Genomic DNA, 15,506 nt, shown 5'->3' with positions numbered 1-15,506 from the left:
AAGGAGATGACCCATACAACTACATGTTATAATTCCAGAAGTAACAGGACCACCCCCAAAAGAGCTGGGTTCTGGAGAACAAACAGAAACAAGGTGTCCCACTACTAACTACTTCCTTGACTATAACAGGATTCACAGTGAATGCTAAAAATACATTAAGTAAATAAGGCCAAACTGTAGATAAACACTTGTAGGTTGGATTTAGGGCATGACTAATGCCTCCCGAGGCTTTTAAAAGATGGACAGAGTTCTAGAAATAAAGACCTGTGCCTAAAAATTAGCAGGGTAATTCTGGTCTTGGATCCAAGTTCTTTTTTTTTTTTTTTCTTTAAAGCTTTAAATGTTTATTTATTTATTTTGAGGCAGGGAGGGGCAGAGGCAGAAAGAATCTTAAGCAGGCTCCCTTGTCAGCGCAGAGCCCAACTTGGGGCTTGATTTCAAGAACGATGAGATCATGACCTGAGCTGAAATCAAGACGCTCAACCAACTGAGCCCCCCGGGTGCCCCTTGGGTCCAAATTCTTAAAGGATCCTGTAATTCGGTTCTCACTGGTCTTGCTAAAACATTTGGGAAAACCTCCAGTACCATCTCTTTCCTTCACCTCCTCCCACCTCCATGGTTTCTGAGCAGTCTTCTTTTCCTACCACCAGAGTAAAGCTGGTGAATGTTAAACGCTTTTTATTGTCTTGTTTATATCTGTTTTTCACTCAAATGAGGTCCCCCTCCAAATGTCTCTTTTTAGAATGTCATCAGTAATACCATTCTTTGACTCCCTGTCATCAGGGCTCTTGGCCTCAAAGTCACCTTGCCCTCTCACCCTTTTTTGACTTTAATCCTTTCTACCTGGTCAATCACTTATCAACCAAGTAATCCAGGAGCTGAGTACAAAGAAGTGGACAAGACCATCAATGACCTCCGGAGACTCCCAGTCTAAACCTGAAACCTGGGCCAACAGAGATGGCTACCGATAGAGGTAAAAAATATATACAGGATGTGTGCTTATGGGGAGCTTTATTTGTGCCAGTATTGTGTTAGGTCCTTTAATGCCCCAGCAGGTTATAAAGCCACAGAAAGATCAAGAAAAGAGGTATCACAAGTCAATATTTACATCTAAAATTGAGGCTTGTGGAAGATGGGAGAAAAAAAGATTCCCTAAAGAATTCACACTATTGATCTATTTCCCTTCCTCCAATTTCACATTGTGGAATCCAGACCCGCTTTTCCCCCTTCATTTAAAAAAAGTGGGGGGGGGGGGTACCTGGATGGTTCAGTCAGTTGAGCACCCAACTTCGGCTAAGGTCATGATCTCCCAGTTTTTGAGTATGAGCCCTGCATCAGGCTCGCTGCTCTCAGTGCAGAGCCCACTTTGGATCCTCTGTCCCCCTTCTCTCTCTGCACCTCCCCCACTCATGCTCTCCCTCAAAAATAAATAAACATTAAAAAAAAAAGTACTTAAAAAGAAGATATTTCAGGGTCAGAAAACATTTGCACAATAAAAAATGATTAGTTAAATAAAGCCTGTAAACAGGAATCCTCACAGCAGACCAAACTCCTAGACCTAACTTACTCTGCAGGGAAAGGCAATTTGCTTTCTTGCTTGGAATGCCAGGAGGATTCTCCAAGGATATTTTTCAAGCCTACCTCTCTTCCAGGATGACTGCTGGATGGGAGCACAGAGGTCACTGAAAAAGAGTGACTCTTTCAGAGTATCAAATTGAAAGTCTACTTTACACAATAGATTACTCCAATGCTATACTTCAAGTTAAATAACCAATGGGTATTCTCCAGGACTGTTAAGGCCACAAAGGCAAGAACTGTGTCCATTTTGCTCTTTGTTTACAACTGTATACCTAACACTAACCACAGGCATTCACTAAATACTTGTCAAGCAAATAACCAGACTTACTTCCTTTTGGTTTCTGCACCAACCACCTACCTAACTCCCACCAGCCTGACATCACAGCCCAACCAGATTATCAGTTGACAAATTATTATGACTTGAAGGTGCATGTAAAGGGAAAAAAAAGATGGACCAATGAACTCTTATGAAACCCAGAGCCTGTTTTTCTTGCCATCCCACTGTGTAATAAGCAAAATCCCCACAGGACTGAAACGAGGAGGTAGATCGCCTTCCCACAGCACAGTTTCTACCTAGCAGGTGGATGAGAATCAAGGACTGATAAAGGTGTGGACCAGCTAACATACCATTTGTCAATTCTCTAAAAATGTCTTGAGTGGGCCAACTGAAAAAGCTGTACCCACTGAGCATAAAACTGCTCACCGGCTTTCCAGGGTGGAGAAAGCTAGCATACATGACCTCTGCCCAAGAAGCCTGGTTCCTTCCAGACCGATTAGGGATACAGTTAGAGATGTGTGTTCACACTGCAATCAGAATCACAGTTATGAAGGGTTCTGGATTGCTAATGGGGTGGGGGCAGGGAGCATCAGCCCTCCCAGACAGCATGTTCCCAACTACCACATCTAGGATGCCACCAGCACCTGCCACTGTCCCACCTGGTCAAGGGGGACCCAAAGGGGAAAATGACTCAGAGAACACATCCCATTGGTCTAAAGCAGGTGGTGTTTTATTAATTACAAGGAAGCACAGTACAGAGATAAATAGTTAAGCAGGGCCAACCTAAGCACAACAATGCCCAGTTTCTTCCTCGCAACTGAACTTAATGACTCATTCCTCTTTGTAATTTCACTATTAGATTAAAAACCACAATCACAAAAAGGAGATGAATTTGTTCCAAACAGTATGAGCCATACACTGTTCTGGGCTCCAATGCCCTTTCCTGAGACAAGCCCAGAGGAGAGAGAAGTTGATCATACAGGGGAAGAAACAGCACTAGACTCGGGATCAGGACGCCTGGGTTCTCCCCTGGCCCCGTCACCACTCAGGGAGGTCGGCGCTGAGCACCGCATTTCCCATTCTTCCTTTCCATAAAGTGAGGAGGTAGGAGGAGACTATCCCCAAAGTCCCATTCTTGCAACTCTAGCATCTAATGAACCTAGAGTCTCTCTCATCACATACTTGGTTTGCTGTTCAAGAAGTTTTGGTAATATCTGGATACTATACTCAAGAATTTTAATCTTCAGATAAGAATTTTGTATTACCTTACTCCCCCAGGACTTGGGAACAGAATTTGCATTACCAGGTAGAGAACACTCAAAAAATTCTAAAACTGTGGCAGGGAAGTTATGGCTGCATACATTTACATTTACACTTACACACATATACACACAGGAACTTTCTGGAAGGATTGATCCTTGGGCTTGGCTCCAGGTACAGGAAACTAATACAGGTCCAAGAGAAGATAATTCAAGTTCCTACTTTTTGTCTGGCTTATTGGACAAAAGGCACGTGCCCTTTGCCCCACATTTCTCTGGGGTGGAAGCATCTTGATCTTCTGATAAGAAAAAAAAATTAGGTGGCCTGTATACACATACTTTCAAGAGCTTTTGGTATGAACCAGGAGTCAGGAAAGCAAGAACAGCTATTGATCACGAATGCTAGTAGTTCCAATTAGGACAAGGGCGAAAGGAGGCACTGCATTATTTCAGTCATATGGCTGGTATGGTGTGAAACCACCCAGGGGTAGGTCCTGTAGAGGAAACGACACTCCCAGCAGTACCATCTGTTCCTCTTTGTGTCTGGCATGAGCTATATTTTTAACCTCAGGTGCAACTGAGGTCCACCAGCAAGAGCCCTGTAAGAGCTGCTCTAAAGAGCAGTCTTTCTCAGACCTATATTTAAACCACACTCGCAGCCCCTCTCCCTCCCCTTTACCTTGATGGTTGGCTCTCCATTCCAGCCTACCAGAAGCCTCTAAGCAGGTGCACACAGCCCCGCCATGGAATGTTTCATAAGAAAAGGAAAAGCTTCTGAGAACTATAAATTACATTTGATAAGGAATGCTCTGTGGGGTTCATGGTAAAGTTCACTCCATAAAACACAATGACGCAATTTAGAACGGAGACTTCAGGCTGAAAATCCTTTTTTTTTTTTTTTTTAAAGCAGCAGTACATGTGCACTGAATTTAGGCACTACTGCATCTGTGAACTCCCACTACTGTTTAAAGTTCTGCACCGAAGATTTGGAAACAGTGTTATATTTTTTTTAAACTTATTTATTTGACAGAGACAGAGAGAGTGAGCAGGGAAGGGGCAGAGAGAGAGGGAGAGAGAGAATCCCAAGCAGGCTCCACACTGCCAGCGCAGAGCCCAATGTGGGGCTCAAACCCACGAACCGTGAGATCACGACCTGAGCCAAAACCAAGAGTCGAAGCTTAGCGGACTGAGCCACCCAGGCACCCCTAGAAACAATGCTATATTCTTACACACAATTCTTCCTTTCATTTTTCAGTAGCATCTTTTCCTGAATTCAGGGCAATATCCTCAACAACACAGGACCAAAAGGTTCTGCTATAACACTGTTCTTCCCCAAACAAACTGTATAACCAAGTAAAATGTTAACTCTAAAGTAGAAATATGGATGCAGCTTTTAAAATATCTCCCTAAGAGGGGTGCCTGGCTGGCTCAGTTGGTAGAGAATACAATTCTTGATCTCAGGGTTGTAAGTTTGAGTCCCACATTGGGTACAGAGATTTTAAAAATCAATCAATCAAATCTTTTAAAAAATAAAATAAAATACCTCCCTAAGAAATAAAAACATATGCCTACACAAAACTTTATACTAATTGGTGTTCACAGCAACATTTATAATAACCAGAAAAACAATTCAGATGTCCATTACATTGCTGATGAATGGACAAACAAAATGTGATATACCTATACAACAGATCATTTATCAATAAAGTACTGATATATGCTAAAATATGGATAAAACTCAACAACATTATGCTAAACGAAAGAAGCCAATTACACATTCTGTTTATGTGAAATGTCCAAACAGGTAAACTGTAGAGAGAAAGAGATCAGTGCTGGCCGTGGGCTACAGGGATTGTGAGGAACTGGGGCGTGACCATTAATGGAGTTTCTTTTTGGGGTGATAAAAGTGTTCTAAAATTAGAATATGGTGACAGTTGTACAACTCTGTAAATATGCTAAAGTCTACTGGATTGTAAACTTTAAATGAGTGAATATTAGGATATATAAATTATGTCTCCGTAAAGCTGTTTTTAAAAATTATGACAAATGAAATGACCCCTCTGAAAAAAAATCGCCTTGAGCAAATCTTAGGAATAATCTAGACAGGGGCATCTGGGTGACTCAGGTGGTTAAGCATCTGACTCTGGATTTCGGCTCAGGTCATGATCTCCTGGTTCTTGAGATCAAGCCTGAGTCAGCTCTAAGCTGACAGCACGGAGCCTGCTTGGGATTTTCTCCTTCTCTCTCTGCGCCTGGTCCCACCCAACACCCCCCCCATACGTGTGTGTGCATACATGAGCACGCTCTCTCTCAAAACAAATTATAAAAAAAGAAAGAAAGAAAAAAATAGTCTAGACATATGAGAGGCTATTTATTTTTTTCATGTTTCTTTATTTTTTCAAGTTTATTTTTTTTAAGTTTATTTATTTTTGAGAGAGAGCTCACACGTGCAAGCAGGGGAAGGGCCGAGAGAGGGGGACCGAGGATCTGCAGCAGACTCCACGCTGACAGCAGTGAGCCCAATGGGTGGCTCGAACTCGCGAATCGCTAAGATCATGACCTGAGCTGAAGTTGGATGCTTAACCAACTGAGCCACCCAGGTGCCCCTATTTATTTATTTTGAGAGAGAGGGAATGAGAGAATCCCAAGCAGACTAGACTCAAGCTCGATCTCATGAACCTGAGATCATGACCTGAGCTGAAATCAAGAGTAAGCCCCTTAACCAGTTGAGCCACCCCGGTGCCCCCAATGAGAAGCTATTTAAATCACAGCTGATCTATTTGATGGAATATTATAAAGCCATTAAAAATAAAAATAATTATAAAGCCTATATGTCATTACAGAAAAATATTTATGGTGTAACGCTAACTGGAAAAAACAGAATACAAAATTAAATGCACACCAGGATTCCCAACTGAAAGAAAAAGCAAAATAGATGGAAATGATGTTTGTGGTAGGATGGTAGAATCACGGTGATTTTTTCTCCCCCTCTATTTTCCAAGCTTTCGGTAATCTTATCCCAGTGTATTAACAATTAAAAAAAAAGTAGCCCCAGTCTTCTCCCTGACCGTTTGCCTAGGCTACGACTTAAAATGAATAAGCAAAATCACCTTGTTCTCTTTTTCAAGTTCCCTTTTTAAACTTCCACCCACTTAGTTTATTGAGATCTACTGAGAACAGCCCAAAGAAGGAAGAATGGGATAAACAGTCCTATCCCATTCCCAGAAGCCGCTTTCATTTTACTGGCTTTGTCAAAAGCCCAAGCCTAGTCTAGCCAAAAACCTAGCAAAGACAGTCTACACACAGGCCAACTCCATGCTCTGATCTTAAACTTCTGTGGGTGAAGGCAAGTCAACGCTGGCAGGAGGGTGGATTTGGAAAGATTAAACTTTCCCCCTCCTTCAGAAAGGATGGTAAGAAAGGGAAGGTTGGGAAAGAGCCCCTATTTATATCTCCTCTCTGAGGTTTTACGTCCAATCTCCAACTACAGGAGAAAAGAATCCTGAGTCACTGAATTTTTCACCACAAAAGATCCTCCTCTTCTGAGTAACAAAGAATTGTCAGTCACCAACTCTGCTGTCTGCAAACCCCTGAGAACCTATTTCTGTCTTCAGGAACCCAGGCTAACTTTCCTCAAACCAAGCAATGGAGCTCTACCAAAAAACAAAAAACAAAAAACCAGTCTAACACTTGTACATGTGCGTGTGGGAGGGGGAGTATAAGACGGGAGAGTACATTTAAGGGCACACACAGCTATCAGGTAATTTTCAGGATCTACTAACACTGGCGACAGTAACAGGGAACTACATATGTTTCTGCTTGAGAAAAATGCTTCAATAATATCCTGTTTCTGGAGTATTGCATGAATTCTTGGCATGCAGCCTTCAGATGTTTCAAGGGTGCTATTTTCCTTTTCTGAGATGTAAGGGCCCAGGAAAGAGAATACATCACAGACAACAGCAGAGCCTGCCTGTGAAACCCGTCCAGTTCTCACTACAGTTGCTACATTTTCTACTGTTGCCATACCAGTACCTTCACAGAGACTCAAGTGTCCCCAAGCCCCGACAGAAGCACAGGTGGCCTTTCACAGCCAAAGTGACCCAGCTCAGCACCACTGGAGGTCTACCAGCAGAGTGGAGACTTCCACACTCAGGTAAGAACCAGAGGATGAGAGAGCAAATGGAGACACCCTGCTGGTTTCTAGGCCAAAGGACTAAAAGGGAAAGAAAAAGGACACCATCAGAGACACACATGAGCACACAAAAAAAGGAAACGTCCACAGGTGCCTGACAGGTTTTACTGCTAAAATCTAAGCCTTATAAGAGGTACCTCTTTCCCCCACACCTCTACTTTTTCAAATAAAGGTTTTACACAAAGACACGAACTTATAAGCATCCAAGGGAACAATGGCTGTTGCCTTGAATCTGAGCCAGAGTGGGAGTGAACAGATCTTGATGCTCAAGGACAGTCACCCCAACGCTGTCCTGAAATTGCTTCACTGGTCTCAGATTCACAGCTGTTAGCAGCTTCAAATAAATACCATCACAAAACCCTCAGCCCCAACCTCAATTTGCATCCTTTACTTCTACCTGTATGAAAACAACCCTCCCACACTACAGGCATTTTTTTTCTCACTGATCTAGTTTCCAACTTTCCTGCAATGTGGCACCAAAACTTAAGAATGTTAATTTTTTAGGGGTGCCTGGGTGGCTCAGTCAGTTAAGCGTCTGACTTTTGTTTTCGGCTCAGGTCATGAGCTTGGATTCGTGAGATCGAGCCCCACATCAGGCTTCATGCCAACAGCGTGGAGCCTGCTCCGGATTCTCTCTCTCTGCCCCTCCGCTCCCCACGCACTCTCTCCCTCAAAATAAATAAACTTTAAAAATATATATTATTTTTTAAAAAACCATTCCACTCAATGAAATCTCACGATAGTGGAATATGTGGGTGGCCCCAAGACTGAAGCCTTCTTGAGGAGAAACCAGGAAAAAGAGTCTCTATTATCATATACATATTTGTCCTAATGCTTACCCTTAACCCAACTGTCCTAATCCTCAACACTCAAGTCTGCTTTCAAATATGCGTTCTTTCTCCTCTATTTGTTCTTCCTCCTACTACTTAAAGGAATGCCTCTAAACAACAAGACTTTCCTACTGTCCAGGAAGACAGAAGGAGGAAAGTGAATCCCACTGATCAGCTTCAACTAGGAGACCACATGTCATGTCAGGAGCTGAGTAAAATGCTTCCTGCATGGCAATTACACAACCAGTACCAGGGGGTCTGCTGACATTCAGGCTTCCCAGTGGGCTTTACAGTCCCGGGTTGCCTCTCAGGGGAACTAGAGGGGAAAAAACGGCATATCTGCTCTCTGGTCTTCCTTCTCAGCCCACAAGCAGTTCTGCTAAAGACTTCACAGTTTCACTGGTTTTAGTACAGAAATGAGTTAGATTAAGTGACTCGGATTTTTTTTAAAGATATCATTCTCTGAGCCCAGAGACAGGCACCAGCACAGGTGACCCTTCAACAACACTGGTTTGAACTGTGTGGGTCCACTTCCACACAGATTTTTTGCGGTACAGTATTGTAAGTGTTATTTTCTCTTTCTTGTGATTTTCTTTGTAACTTTTTTCTCCAGCTTACTTTATTGTACTAATGCAGTATATAATACATGTAACATACAAAACAAGTGTTAATCAACAGCTTATGTTATCAGTAAGGCTTCCTGTCAACAGTAGGCTATGAGCAAAGTTTGAGAGGAGTCAAAGTTATACATAGATTTTCGACTGCATAGGGATCAGTGCCCCTAATCCCGTGTTCTTTAAGAGTCAACTGTAGCAAGCATAGTTATCTGGTTGTCAAAACACCTAAGGATATGGGAAAAGAGCACGGGAAAAATTTAAAACATAAGGCAAGTTTTTATCAGGAGGACGGAAAAGTACGGAGGGAGTGAAATAATGCTTAGTAGCAATAAACCTGAAATAAGCTCTTACTTTTAAAAAGCCAGATGCCTTATTACCTTCAGAGAGTGCCTATGTGTGTATGGAATGGGAGGGTAGCTGTAGAAATTGCTGCCCTGGCAACAGCAAAGGAGGAAAGCCCCTGCCAGGAGATGCACCATTACATAAGAGCACAAGTTCAGCCACCACACAACAGACACCTGCCAGGAAACCAAACAAAGTGCTGAGGTCTCTTCATCCACCAGGCTGCATCTGTAACACCTCATTCTACCTTTCTTCTTCTTTCTGTTGCCTAAATTCTGGGCTTTGAGAAAGCAGGCCTCAGCAAATAAGTTGAACACTGCCATGTGACACTGGGTTTGGGGGTGGGGGGAGGGGGTCAGTCCTACTCTGAGCACCCAGGGACCTGATACCCCCCGATCTAGCTATAGGTGAGGATTTGTTTCATATGCCATGTCTACTACAGTATCCAAAAAGCCACTCTGTGGACAGGAAGTCCTATCTATCAGGCTTCATACCAGTAGTCTCCTCTAATTTAACTTACCGGACAGAAGTTCCTTAAGCAGCAAATGGTTGCCAATGAAAGTTAACAACATAAATCAAAATACACTGACTTAAAGACCACGAACTCCATGAGGGCATGGCTGGATTCTTACTCACTGCGGTATCTCCAAAACCTAGCACAGTGCCGGGCATACATTCTGTATCACATAAATACTTGTGAATACTGAATGAAGGAATAAATAAGCAAATGATTATTGTGCACATACCATAAATGTGTACCTGGGAGAGTTATGGGTGCTCATGATATGAGAAAGCCTGAAGAAGTAGTGCTTTGAAAAAGTTCTAGAAATACTCCATTTTGAATTTTACCAAATGGCAAGCAAATTAGAAGCTAACAGTAGAATCTAGCAGTTAAAGTGTGGGCTCTACCATGGGCTACTTTTATGACTCTGGGCAAGTTATTTGTTTGGCTTTGGTTTCAACTGAAAAAAAAAAAGGAGGGGGGAACAGTAACAATACCTAGGGGCGCCTAAGTGGCTCAGTCTGTTAAGCGTCTGACGGGCTCAGGTCATGATCTCACAGCTCGCGAGTTCAAGGGCTACGTCGGGCTCTGTGCTGACAGCTCAGGACCTGGAGCCTGTCTCAGATTCTGTGTCTCCCTCTCTGTCTGCCCCTCCCCTACTTGTGCTCTGCCTCTCTCTCTCAAAAATAAACATTAAAATTATATATATATATATATATATATATATATATACCACAAAAGTCTGTTATTAAATGAGATCAAGAAAGTAGTTCTTGATACAAAGCTTCGTACACAGTCCTCAAGAACTCTTCCTATCATTGCTGTTATTGTTGTTTTATTAAACACCTCTTTTACGGAGGGGGAGGTAAACCTACTTCCGCTTCTCCACCCAACCAACTGAAAATTTTCATTTCAGGCTGAATCTGCATCTAGCTAAAAATGCAAAGCCCAGAAAATTCAAAACTCAATGCCACGAACATGTCTCTACTAGCCTCCACTAGATGGGGACAATTTGGGTGTGGAATTCCCCAAAGAGAAAAGGTGTGTGCATCCTTCAGACATATGTTTTAAACCAGAGGAATGAAAAAAGCAAGAAATGAATTCACCACTGCTGAGGATGGAAAGACACTTCGTACTCCTACCGCTGCAGATCTCGAAAGGGAGTAAATGCCTCCTCCAGTTAAGTGAACTGGGTAGTTTCACTGCACCTCTGCACAGAGCTGACACAAGCCCAGTTAGCAAGAGCAACAAAGCCCTGCGAGCCGCCTGCCACGGAGAGTACGTTCTGTGGGAACAGCAGTATCAGGCCTCTGGGCCAAGACATGAACTTCCCCCTAGCCAGCCAAAGACTTGATTGTGACTCCTCTTTCCTCCTGAGTCTTGTGGTCCCACCTCACCCACACCCCATGCTAACCTTGTTACAGGTAACTTTCCAATTCAACAGCCCCACAGCCGGAAGACGCTGGAGAGTCAGACCTCCACCAATATCTGGAGTCCCCAAAAGCCAGGAGTAAGAAAGCAAGTCTACATATATAAACAGGAAGTGGTTTCGGTGAGTCTCAGCCCGGATAATAAGTAAAGTTTTTGAGATTAAAGACCAGACGAGGCGCGGAGGCTCCAGAAAGCTCCGATGCTCCCACACACAGGCTCCAAGATTTCCTCAGGAAATCCACCGTCGCCAAGCCAACCCTGCCCGGCGCAGGACCGGCGGCTTTGGTCGGCCCGAGGGGAAAATAACAGCAATAAGAAAGAGGGCCTCCGCCTACCTTCTCTCCCGCGACCCGCAAAGTGTGGTCTCCGCCCTGACTCCCGGGCAGGGAGCACGACCCCCACGGCGGGCGAGGCCGGGCGGCGCGCCCCGGTCCCGGCCACCAGCTCGCAGCCGAAGACCGGCAGTCCGGTCCTCCTCCCGGCCTCGGCGCAGCCCACGCCGCCGCCGGGTCAGCCTCCCCGGTGGCCCTCCCGGCCCCTCGCGCGGCCGTCCGGGTGACAGCGGGGCCAGCGCACACAGCAGCAGACGCCGGGCGGCCGGCCGGGGCTCCCCGACGTCCCTCCAGAGCAGTGCGCACCAGCCCGGCGCCCCTGACAGCCCGCGGGGCGCGCCAGTGACACAATGCCTGGCCCCGCCGCCCCCGGGCCGCAGTGACAACTCACCCGGGGAACGGCACCGCGACCTCCGCGAGGGGGGCGCTCGAAGCTTCCGCAGCGCCGGGATCCGCTCTGCCGCCTGCGCGCGCCCGTAACCCTCTCGGGTCTAGGCGAGGCCCTGCGTGCCTGGTCTGGCTGGCGCTGGCCCGCGCTGCGGGAGAAGGCGGCGGGAGGCTGGGGGCGACGCTGTCGCCGGCTTAGGAGAATGGAACGCGGTGGCGACGGCAGTGGCGGCGGCGGTAGCTCCCGCGTCACTGGCCCAGCTGTACCGCGCGGGCGGGGGAGGACCGCGGAGTGCGGGGGGAGGGGAAGGGGCGGGCAAGGGGCGGGGTCAGGCGCGCACGCAACAAGCGCCGGCGTCGCGCCGCCGGGACCGCCCCGCTGGGAGGCCCTGCAGATCGACCGCTGCCAGCACGCACGCGCCGCCGGCGGGGCCGCACGCCCCGCGGGAGGCGAGCCTGGAGCCGTGACGGGGGGAGGCGGGCGCGGGGGACTGCTTAAAGGGACAGTCACGCCAACTGCGCTGGAGTGGCCGGGGCCGTGGTACCGACCTAGCCTGCGCCGCGTTTGCAGTGCGCTCTCCAGTTCTTTTACTATCATTATTTTGTGGATATTTTGGATGTTATTAGGATTATTGGATTACTATTATTTGCAAATAATTTGCTCTCAGGTTCACAGGACACTTTCCACGCACGTTGGTTGCCTTGTTAGGTCTTGAATCGCTTGCCAGACCTAGGGCTGATGCAGATCATTATCTCCCTATTCAGAAGTGCTTCCCAGACTGTGTAGCGTAGATGAACAAGCTCCAAGTTGTCCCGGGGTTGGGGGGGGGGGGGGGGGTGCTTGAAAAATGCAGATTTGGGATAGTCTCCAGCCATTCTGACTAAGTAAAGCTAGGATCGGATTCTGGGATCTATTTTAAGAAGCATTCCGAAGTGATTTCTCAGCATAATGAAAGCACTCAATGGATCTCAAGGTTGAGAAAACAGTAGTTAAAAGCAAGAATTGGCAGAGTCAGGGCTAGGACCCTGTCATACTCCTAACTTTGTTTCCCATCCTGAGCCTTGCCCCTTTGGGCTGTTTTCCAGCATATACTATGCCAACAGTTTGTGCACTGTATCACTACATCATTTGTTGGTGATCTCACTGCAACCCTGGGAGATAAGTCCTCTGTTTGGGTGTTTACAGGGCTTGTGGCCCGTTCATGGCCAAGATGGTGACTTACTGTCTTTGTGCCCCAGGGCCTCATGCAGTGCCTGTTCAGAGATGCTCGCTGGCTCAATAAATGTTGCAGCTCTCCTACCTGAGAATTCAGGCTCCAGCTGCAGATTGGGTCAGGCAAGCCCTTTCTCCCAGATGCCCTTTGGACAGGATACTCCCCCCGCAGGACCTCTCAGCAAACCTAGTTCTAGTAGGTGCTCTGAGAAGATGCTGTGAATTACCAGGGCAAGTCCTTGAGGTAGCTCAAACCAGACAAGCAGAGTGTTCCTCACCACCCCATGCACAGGCACCCATCCCCAAGGGAACCCTCCCCTTCTAGGCCCCTCAGAACCTGTGGCTGTAGCTACCTTTTCCATTATGTCTGTCCTTGCTCTGCCTTCTTTCTCTCTTGCCTTCCTGCTGGGCATCCCTCCCTTCCTCCTCATTTTCCCTCTCTACTGGGGTTGCACTACCCAGACCACCAGGGGGTTGAAAAGCAAGTATTAGCTTGGCCTGGATCTGCAACAGAGCTCAGCAACCCTGTGTGGGCTGCAAGTACACACCAGGCACACCCAAGGCCCAGGAAGGGGACAAGGGAAAGGATGGAGGAAGAATTAGAGAAGACAAATGGAGAGGAAAAAAAAGGTGGGCAGATTACCTACAAAGGCAGCTTGGTGTAACGGAATATGGATTAGGCCAGCCATCAGATCCCCTGGCTTTTTGCCACTAACCAGCTCAGTGACTTCATGCAAGACTCACCACCTCTCACACTGTAAAATGGCTTCTAGACCCTCTGCAGATCGGTAACTCACTTCTTAAAAATCGTCCCCTGGGTGCCCCCAGTGTCCACAGAATGAAATCAAACTCCCAAGCAAGGACTGTGTCCAGGGCTCTCCACAATCTGTCCCAAGTCTTCTCCATCCTTCCATACATCCTACATACCCCCTCTGTACCTCAAACATGCTACCTACTTCACATCTCAGAACTTGTGCTCACACTATTCCCTGGGCCTGGAATGTCCTTCCCACTTACCCTTGCCACCTTTGCTCTCCTTCTTCCATTCTATGGCATCTTGGACAAGCCTCAGTTTAGCACATATTTCTTTCTGCTTTCTATTACAGGATGCGGGGTGAATCTCTTTTCTTCCTTTGTAAATGCTGGCTCCCCAGCCTCTCCTCTCCCACATTTCCCCTCCTGCTTGAGGCTCCACAGGCCTCCTACAGAACTGAGCAAAAGCCTCTTTACATTCTGCTGTGGGTCTTACTCATCTTACCTGCAACATTGGGGTGGTATTTCACAGCCTAGGTTAAACATTATTATGCCATTGAAAAGATAATTCTTAAAATGAGGGTTAAGAATAATTTAGATTTACAGGCTCTGTGCTGAGCATAAAGCGTGCTTAAGACTCTCTCTCTCTCTCTCTCTGTCTGTCTCCCCCTCTGCCCCGCTGCCCCACTTGTGCACTCTCTCTCTCCAAAATTTAAAAAAAAATTTTTTTTTAAATAATACAGGCTTAGAAAAAAAAGAATAATTTAGACTTAGAGATTCTAATGTGGAAGAACCCTTTTTTTAAGTCAAAAATTATCTTAGGGGCACCTGGGTGGCTCAGTCCGTTAAGTGTCAAACTCTTGATTTTGGCTCAGGTCATGACTGACCTTACCTTAATGAGAACCAGCCCTGTGTATCGGGTTCATTACTGAGCATGGAGCCTGCTTAGGATTCTCTCTCTCTCTCTCTCTCTCTCTCTCTCTCTCTCTCTCTCTGCCCCACCCCCGCTTGCTCTTTTTCTCTCTCTCAAAATAAGCCCCCAAAAATATTGTTTTCAAATTTTGTGTTTTCTTAATTCAACAGCTTTATTGAGACACAGTTCACATACCATACAATTACAGTTTAAATGTATAATTATGTATTTAAAGTATATAATTCAATGGGTTTTAGTGCATTTACAGAGTTGTGCAACCATTACCACAATCAACATTTTCATGATCCCAAAAAGAAACTCTATACCCATTAGCAGTCACTCCCCACCTCTACCCTGCAACCAATAAGCTACGTTCTTTACCCATAGATTTACCTCTTCCAGACATTTTATATAAATGGTATTATATAATATGTGGTCTTCAGAATTAATTTTTTGTATCTTACACCTACCATAATGACTTCTAGGACCAGAGCTAATTTTTTATTTTCATTTATTTATCTAGACCCTGTCTTGTGCTAAAAGGACTTAAAATGGCTCTTTGAGCTGGTCGTGTTCTTGGGTCCTTCCAGATTTCCAGTACAAATCCTAGTACTCTAAGCCTAGGTACTGGAAGATGGCTCGGAGTTGAACCCGAGTTGGTGGTGAGTGGTCAATTGTCCCAGTTTGGCTGGGGCCCAGAGGGCCTGTGGGACTTGGGACCTCTGGGCTAAAACTAGGAGAGTCCTCCTGTCAAATCGAGAGGAGTTGGTCACTCCTGTGGTATGAGTCAGAAGGCATGGTTTTCTTCCTTTTCCAGGAATGTGACTAGGAGCTTGTGCTTTTACCACTTAAAGGGCAGGAAGTAAAGGAGAGGAAAAAG

At 45.8% G+C, this 15,506-nt stretch overlaps 1 protein-coding gene across 3 annotated transcripts in view; it reads right to left on the bottom strand.

The window, feature by feature from the left end:
* SUSD6 (sushi domain containing 6) overlaps positions 1–15,506 on the bottom strand; it is a 102,351-nt gene that overhangs the window by 85,198 nt on the left and 1,647 nt on the right. The window contains exon 1 of one of the 3 annotated variants that reach the window (XM_027066034.2): positions 11,752–11,875. The exons of 1 other annotated variant lie outside the window; for it this stretch is intronic. The gene's annotated coding sequence lies outside the window, so the exon portion shown is untranslated. Of the gene's footprint in view, positions 1–11,363; positions 11,492–11,751; positions 11,876–15,506 lie in introns of those variants that run through there. One more of the 3 variants, XM_027066035.2, reaches the window with a different exon arrangement.

This window comes from Acinonyx jubatus, chromosome B3 (genome assembly GCF_027475565.1).
Source record: "Acinonyx jubatus isolate Ajub_Pintada_27869175 chromosome B3, VMU_Ajub_asm_v1.0, whole genome shotgun sequence".
In the NCBI taxonomy this organism is placed as follows: domain Eukaryota; kingdom Metazoa; phylum Chordata; class Mammalia; order Carnivora; family Felidae; genus Acinonyx; species Acinonyx jubatus.
Note: the sequence above shows the minus strand (reverse complement) of the source record. Positions and strands in the feature narration are given on the sequence as shown.